Raw genomic sequence first — 8,717 nt, forward strand, 5'->3', positions numbered from 1 at the left:
AAAATACCACATTATTATTAAAATCCCAGGAACCAAAAGTGTTAAAAGCCCAAATAAATACCTGGGAATGGACAAAATCTTAACTCCTCGGCATCCATGTGTACTGGATAAAGATGACATCAGAGCTCGGCAGATGTATGAGATAGAATTTTATGTGATGGGATTGGGAGTACATCCATTTACTAAAAAATGTCATGATACACCTGAAGCCACAATTTAGTGTCACTAATCCTTTTCAATAAAATATGCACATTGAAATAGAGTAAATAACACAAAACCTTTACTTTTTCTCTAACTGATTTCTGGGCCTAGAAAGTTTTGTCCTCTGAAGTGACTACAAATTAAGCTTGTTTTATCTCTGGATAAGTAAAAATTAAATAGTTTTACTTATTCCTACAGTAAGTAAAGTGCCAGGAAACAGATGACCAAACACACACAACAGGACAGGCTCTGCCACACCGACTCCCAAACACCCACTCCAGGACAGGCTCTGCCACACCGACACCCAAACACATACACCAGGACAGGCTCTGCCACACAGACGCCCCAAACACACTCACCAGGACAGGCTCTGCCACACAGACGCCCCAAACACACGTACCAAGACAGGCTCTGTCATACCGGCACCCAGACACACGCATACCAGGACAGGCTCTGTCACACCGACACCTGGACACACACACACACACACCAGGACAGGCTCTGCCACACTGAAACATAAAACATATTTTCTAAACTGCTTTGTCATTAACTGCCCCTTTTGTTTTTTCCCTTGTGTATTGATGCCCCAGACAGGCCCCCTTTACTATTGATTAATGCCCACCACAACCTTTTGTTTTGCCCCCCCTTTGTGCATTTATGCCACATACCCTTGTGTAGGGATTTATGTGATGCCCCAACCAACCCCCTCCCTTGTGTATTAATGCCCCCCCTTTTGTATTGGTTAATAGGATGCCCCCACTGCCATGTGTATTACTCCCAGCCAGGGGCGTACCTAGAGTATTTGACACCTGGGGTGGATCCTGTATGTGGTACCCCCTTCCCACTTTAAAACTGCATAGCTTCTATTGTTAGGCAAACATTGACAGGGGTACAGCATAACTGTTATTACTATATACTGAGGCAGACATTGATGGTGGTACAGCATAACTGCTATCATTATATACTGAATCAAACATTGACCATGGTACAGCATAACCACTATCATTATATACTGAGGCAAACATTGAGGGTGGTAGAACATTACTGCTATCATTATATACTGAGGCAAACATTGACGGTGGTACAGCATAACTGTTATCATTATATACTGAGGCAAACATTGCCGGTGGTATAGCATAACTGTTATCGTTATATACTGAGACATGCAATGACGGGAGAACAGAATAACACCTATCACTATATACTGAGTCAAACATTGACGGGGGTACAGCATAACACCTATCACTATATGCTAAGGCACACATTGATGGGGGTACAGCATAACACCTATCACTATATACTGAGGCAAACATTGACAGTGGTACAGCATAACACCTATCACTATATACTAAGCCAAACATTGATGTGGTGTAGGCCTACCACGGGGATGCACCGAAATGAAAATTCTGGACTGAAACCCAAAATTCAGCATTCATTTGGCCGAAAATAACCAGTGTGTGTGGTTAACACCAAAATTTGACAAAAGAAAATCAACAATATTATATATATCTATATATATATATACCGTATTTGCTTGATTATAAGACGAGGTTTTTTTCAGAGCAAATGCTCTGAAAAATACCCCTCGTCTTATAATCGGGGTCGTCTTATAATCAGACCTCAAATAGGTCTGACTATGAGACGACTAAGATCCAGATCCCCCGCAGCTGCAGGGGACCTGGATCCTCCTGTTGCCGGGGCCGCACCGGTGCGGGGAACTCTGATCTCTGACAGTCGGGGAAGGTCTGCGCGATGGACGCAGACAACCCCCGCTGCTAGCCACGCCTCCTTCCGGCTGCAGCGTAAGTGCGTGGGATCTACACGCTGCCCCGGCTACATGACAGGGAAGTCAGAAGCACCGGTAAGTTTTTTTTGGGGGGGAGTGTTAAATGGGGGGCATAAGGCATTTCTGGAGGCAGAGTGCTCTGTGAAATGCCTTTTTACCCCCTTAATGCCACTCTGCCTCCAGAAATGCCTTTTTAACCCTCTATACGCCACTCTGCCTCCTGAATGCCTTAAACCTCCCTATATGCCACTCTTCCCCATAATATGCCTTTTAACCCTCTAAATGCCAGAGTGGCATACAGGGGTATAAGGCATTTCTGGAGGCAGAGTGGCACATAGGGGGTCAAAAGGCATATCATGGGGCACAGTGGTATATATAGGGTTAAAAGGCATATCATGGGGCACAGTAGCATTTAGAGGGTTAAAAGGCATATCATGGGGCACAGTGGCATATAGGGGGTATAAGGCATTTCTGGGGCAGATGTGCATAACTGGGGGGCAGGTTGGAAAATAGAAGGAAATAAAAACAAAATATTTTTCTCAATCATAGCTTTTATTAAAAAAAAATAGTTTAGATGAATTAACATTTACTGGTAAAACTTTTTTCCTATAGGGTCGTCTTATATTCAGGCTTTTTCTTTTTTTTTTCTAAATTAATATTCAGATTTGGGGGGGTCGTCTTATAATCAGGGTCGTCTTATAATCAAGCAAATACGTTATATAATAGCAATATATATACATAAATACCTGCAGCAATCACACTCCTATCATGCCCATGCAGCCAGTACATGCTGGAACCTGGGCATGATAGGAATGTGATTTAAACCTCCCTATGCCATGCTACCCCCCTACACTTACACATCCATATCACACACACACTCATTCACCCCAGCCACCCCCCCGTTAATTATTGATTTTGTATTGCCAAAACCCAGCCACCCTCTCCTTTGAATATGGGTGCGCTAACTATTTTTTTGGTAATACTTACATTTTGGGTTTTTTCTGCTCTCCTCTGACGTGAAGACCCTCTCCTTGTCAAGAGGAACTCCTCTGTGAGCCCCACCCCCTCAAATGTCACATCTTCAAAGCGGCAGCCCAGCAACGAAGTTCACAGCAGCCGTCGTGCAGCTGTAAGACCACATCCGTCGGCTGCTTAATGAAGTTAAAGCGGCCAGCGGAGGCAGTTTTACAGCCACATGATGGCTGCTTTGAACTTCGCGAACGGACGGCAGCTTTGAATGCTGGTCTGCCGGCCCACAGTGGCCACGCATAGGCCCAGTCAGTCCGCCCCTGACTGGGCCTATTTTCAGGTAGGGGGCTGGAGCTGCAGCTCCATCAGCCCCTATGTTAATCCGGCCCTGCTCTGCAGTTGCATGTAATCTGTGCAAACAATCCTAAGAAATTATGGAAAGTTTGGTGAAAAAAGCAACGAAAATTTATGTTATGTATCCTTTTGCCAGGAATTCGTGACTAACTGGTTGTATGATAAATGTCCAAATGCTCCTACTTAGATACCCTGGTTCGTCTCCTCTTCAAAAATATATATTTTTGTGGAGGTATTTTGAGTTGGTGTGCTGCTAAAAAGTCCCATACGACACATATTAAAATTTGAATTTGGGCATTTTGTGCCCCATAACTTCCAAAATGACATTAAAAAAACCTCTGTGTATTGTTTTGTTCCAAATATTTCATTATTATATTTCATTATTTTATTGTACTATATATATATCATTTGTGTTGGTGCACAAAAATTAAGGTGGAGAGAGAGCCCTGCTCCCAAGCTTACAATCTTGAGGGAATGGGCTAAGGAGGAACAAAAGGAATAGAGAAAGGTGAGAGGTAGTGTGGCAGTTGTATCAGTGACAGGGACGTTCTAGCAATTCAGATGGTATGTATCTCTGAAGAAGGGGTGTTTTGCCCAATCAATGAGGATAACAAATGACAAACACTTTAAAGAAAAGTCCTTCGCCATGTTGCTTTTATGTGCTAGGAAGGTTTCTTATTTGTCCTGCACAATGATTTATACATGTTGACGTGTTAAAAGTTATATAACTATACTTAACTAACTAACCCTGTCGTGACTGGGCCCATGAGTCACATAATTAAAATCCTTTACAAGTGGGTTTTAAGATCTTTATTGAATGTTGGGAGGGAGGGTGAAAGCTGAAGGTATAGAGGAAGTAGGTTCCAGAAGTACAGTGCAGCACGAGTGAAGTCTTGAGGGCGTGATAAGTGAGGAGGAAAACCTTAACCCATGGCAAGATGGTAAAGATTGAGTAGGGGAGTATTTTTTTTAAGATGGCAGAAATGTATGTAGGAGCAGTGTTATGGATGGCCATATATATTAGGATTTTAAATTTAATTCTTATGGTGGAGGAGGTAACAGAGTGGGGAAGCAAAAAAAGAGCAGCGTGCAAGGTAGATAAGCCTAGCAGCCGCATTTAGGATAGACTGCAGAGGAGAGAGTCGAAACAGTGGAACAACAATCAGTTGCAATAGTGAAGATGGGACATGAAGTTAATGAACCAGAGTTTTTGTGGATTCTTGTGTGAGGAATGGGTGAATGTGAGAGATGTTTTTAGTTGCAAGCAGCAGGATCTGGTCAGGGACTGAATGTGAGGGATGAAGAAGATGACCCCAAGGCATTGGGGCTGGTTAGTGGGAGAGATAGTCGTGTTGTTAATGGTGATAGAGAATTCAGGTACTGGGGAGGAAAAGGAAGGAGGAAAGATACCGTATTTGCTTGATTATAACACAACCCTGATTATAAGACGACCCCTCCCAAAATTTGAATATTAATTTAGGAAAAAAACTAAAAAGCCTGAATATAAGACTACCCTATAAGAAAAACGTTTTACTAGTAAATATCAATTCACATGTAAACAATGTTTTCATATTTAATAATAATAATAATAATTTTGTTTTTATTTCCTTCTTATTTGCCAACCTGCCCCCAGTTATGCACATCTGCCCCCCCAGAAGCGGAAATCCTTAGGTTCTTCGTCAGGGGTTAAGGGGCTGTACGAACGACTCTATTGGTTGCCTGCAGGGTCCTCCTCTGGCATCAAACAATTGGTTGATGCCAGAGGAGGACCCTGCAGGTGAGCAATAGGCTCACTCGCACAGCCTTTTTAACTGCTGACAGCAAACCTACAGATTTCCTCTCCCGTTAACCCCTGCAATGCTGCGTAGATAACGTGAGCGGAAATCCGTAGGTTCGCCATCAGGGGTTAACTTGACTGGCAGAGACCACCGGTCTCCCTGCTCCAACAGTTAAAAGTCCGTATGAACGACCAATAAAGTCGCTTGTACAGACCTTTAACTGTTGTAGCAGGGAGACCAGTGGTCTCTGCCTGTCAAGTTGCTGGGCCAGGATTTTAAAAGTCTGTACGAGCGACCCTATTGGTCGCCAGCAGGGGCTCGTCTGGCATTTCAGCAACACCATTGAATTTTAGGAGGCGATTTAGGGGCCCCTGATGCCGATCTCGGTGTTGGTGAATGCCTTGACCTTGAGGCCTTACAGCAAACACCATTTGGGTGCAGAAAGCGAACGTAGATTGCTTTCTGCACCCAGTTTAAAGCCATGATGGTCCTGGCACATCAATTGTCACCAACTGGATGTTAGTGCATGAAGTGCTCCGACCGTCAATTGTCATCAAGTGGTTAACTTACCTTAAAAGTCCCAGGTCAGAAATTATAGCCATCTTGGCTTAGTAGTACCCAATATGCAAACATGCCCCATTATTTATACTAGGAAAAGGAGCTGATATATAGTTGCACCAAAAAGCTCTACTTGGTTTCAAAGTATATCCTTGTCACACTCTCAAAATAATGAAACATTATTTTATTAGTACAACAGAAAATGCACCAAAGGAAATTAATACACTGTTTAGGATTAGAAGATCCTGTCTCCTCATACTGGTTAAAAATAGTTAAGTGACCCTGTGGTGAAATTGAGGCTGCTCGCACAGTGTACTAGCAGCCGGAGAGAAAGCTGCTGGAGTGGTGAGCATGAATGTCTATGTATAAGTGAGCATGGATGTGTAATTGTGTGTGTCAGCAAGGATATGTAAGTTGTGTGAGATGGAGTGTGTGTTAACATATGTGGTGTGAGGGGGATTGTGAGTTTGTTAGAATTAATGTGTATGAGTGTGTGTAATTGGTGAGTATGAGTGTGTGTAATTTGTGTAAGTGTGTTTACATATGTGTGGCAGAGTATATGTTGGAATGGGTGAAGAAGGCACAAACAATATGTTTGGGGGCAATGCTTGTTTAGATCAGCTGTTTTGGGGCAAAGATGGCACAGATAAGCTGTTTGGGGTCACTGACAAACCGGGGCAAAACCGATGGCACAGACAGGCTGTTTGGGTTTTAGGATCGCAATGATAAGTTGCTTGTGGTAAAGGCACTCACAAGCTTGTTAGGGCAAAGGTGACAATGTTGCTTGATGAAGTTAGGGGGCCCTGGGCAATTTTTGCACTAGGGACCTGTGGTTTCGATTTACGCCCCTGCTCCTTTATCTTTTTTCCTGGGGATGAACAGCCAAGCCCTGGTCTACACAGTAAAGAAGGGAATGTAACACTGTACTTCTGTACTGGTAGAATAATCAAAGCCAAGGTTGACATATAAAGTAGGCAGTATGTATAGGGAACAAGAGATGGTTTGTTTAGTAGCATAACCACCCTTACCATTCTTTTCGGCAACAGTGCTACCCTTAAATGCTTGATGAACATGCCTAGGACATGAAGAAATTTAAAAAGCTAATAATCATTAATAATTAAAACTAAAAATATGTTGTAACTATATTTTTAAAGCTGTAATTTTCATAAATAATGCAAGTTCATCTTAACTCTATCTCTTATTCAGGTCATCCCTACCAACTGTCACAGTCACTGATGTACAGATGGTTAATTTGCATAGTTTGTTCCTTTGGTAATGATTCCTATGATACAGGCTGCTCTGAAAGATTTTGCATTCATAGTGTCATGATCGTTCCTTTGTTATCTGTGACATGATCTTCAAGATATAATTTCACCACATTTGTAGCATTTTCAACAAACAGGAACATGGCTTGAATGGTCCCCTATACGTTAGTTTATGTTTATATTTTCTCTTGTTTTGTTGAATAATTATTACTAATGTGTTAATAAAGGTTTACATTCAATACAATAAATGTTTTGTTTGTATTTTTATTGACATTTATTATTCAACATATTTTATGGTATTTATACTTTATTGTAATGTACCTATAGGCTTTAGGCTTAAGGGTGATTCAGTAAGAAATATTGAAGGAAGTCTTCAGAGGAGTTTCTCTAACAACAGAGGCATCTGGTCACTCTACTATAATGTGACTTTATTCCAATATTTATGTGTTACATTTATACCAACAATATAGCACTATGAAACAGGAATTGCCCTATGGTCAAGCAGGCTTGTATGTACAGGCAGTGCTTTGAGCTGTGAAGTGGAGATCTGCTCCTGTGCAGAGAAGAAAGTTAGTAGACATAAAAAGAAATTTAGGATTGTTTTTTTAAAGAAATACCATTACATAAGTTATGGTGGGTAAAAGGTGATGGAAACCCTTCCACTTAAATTTAAGGGGTAAATAGAAGTATTATTAAACACCCATCTACACACACCAGACAAGCCAGAAGGCTTGCCAGGGAACGCATTAGGGTGAATGCAGTTGCATTCCGTGATTCAATAGCAACTAGGAAACAACTGTTATATTGTTTTTATCTATAAGTTTATGTTTAACGATAACTATATATTTATCCACTGGTTACGTGTTTTGCACATGTCATGTTACATTTCTCCCCTTTAAGATACATTCTGTCTATTCTGGTTTCACAATCTAATGTTTATTAGCTTTCCACAATAAAGTGTCCTAGAATTAAATGAATGGCTGTTGTTGGTTTAGAATTTAGAATTTAGAATTTTTGGTTTTATATTCTGCAAAATCAAGATTATACTATTGGTCTATGTAGAATGTTGTCTTTTTTGGGTGTTATTTTATCTAAGGCCAGTAGGTGATACTCATGCTCTGTTTCATATTTTTAGGTGTAACATCAACAGACAACACGCTTGTATTTTGATATATTCTGTTTTTATCTGTTACTGAGTGAAAACATAAGTATCTGCAGTCTGGCCAAAAATCCTTTACATATATAATGTATGTGTAATGTGAATAGGTAACCTTATATGATATCTCACGATAAAGGAACTTACAACTACAGTTAGGTAGATTTTTTTTCTTTACTATTTGCGTTTTTTTTTCTTATTATAGCATGGCAGCCATTCAATCTGTGCATTCCTCCTTCCATGTTAGTGCTAGATCTAGCAAATTTAAATGTAGCAATTATGGCATGCAGTGCCTGGAAAAAATTACCTACTACTGGAAAAAACAAAACTATTTTCATAAAAAGTCTTCTATGTCAAATATAAACTGCATGTGATGCTATAAGGTGGTTGCAGGTCTGACTGAACTACATAGCAATACAGTTGATTTACAAATGAACCTGTGAAAGAAGACAGGCTGCATTGCAGAGCAATCTCACACAGTACAGAAACTACAAGGTACACCCTCTGGTGTTAGACGCATGTGCAATAATGAGAATATCCAGCCAAACGAGCCAGATGTTTTAATGGCAAAACTCTCGTCATGATGCTGACATATCCCCACAAAATGTTTAAGGTGGAAATGCAATTGTTTTTCACGTGACTCCTAAGGT

This window comes from Sceloporus occidentalis, unplaced genomic scaffold, assembly GCF_023333645.1.
Source record: "Sceloporus occidentalis isolate IW3139 unplaced genomic scaffold, rSceOcc1.0.p SCAF_28, whole genome shotgun sequence".
NCBI classification, from domain to species: domain Eukaryota; kingdom Metazoa; phylum Chordata; class Lepidosauria; order Squamata; family Phrynosomatidae; genus Sceloporus; species Sceloporus occidentalis.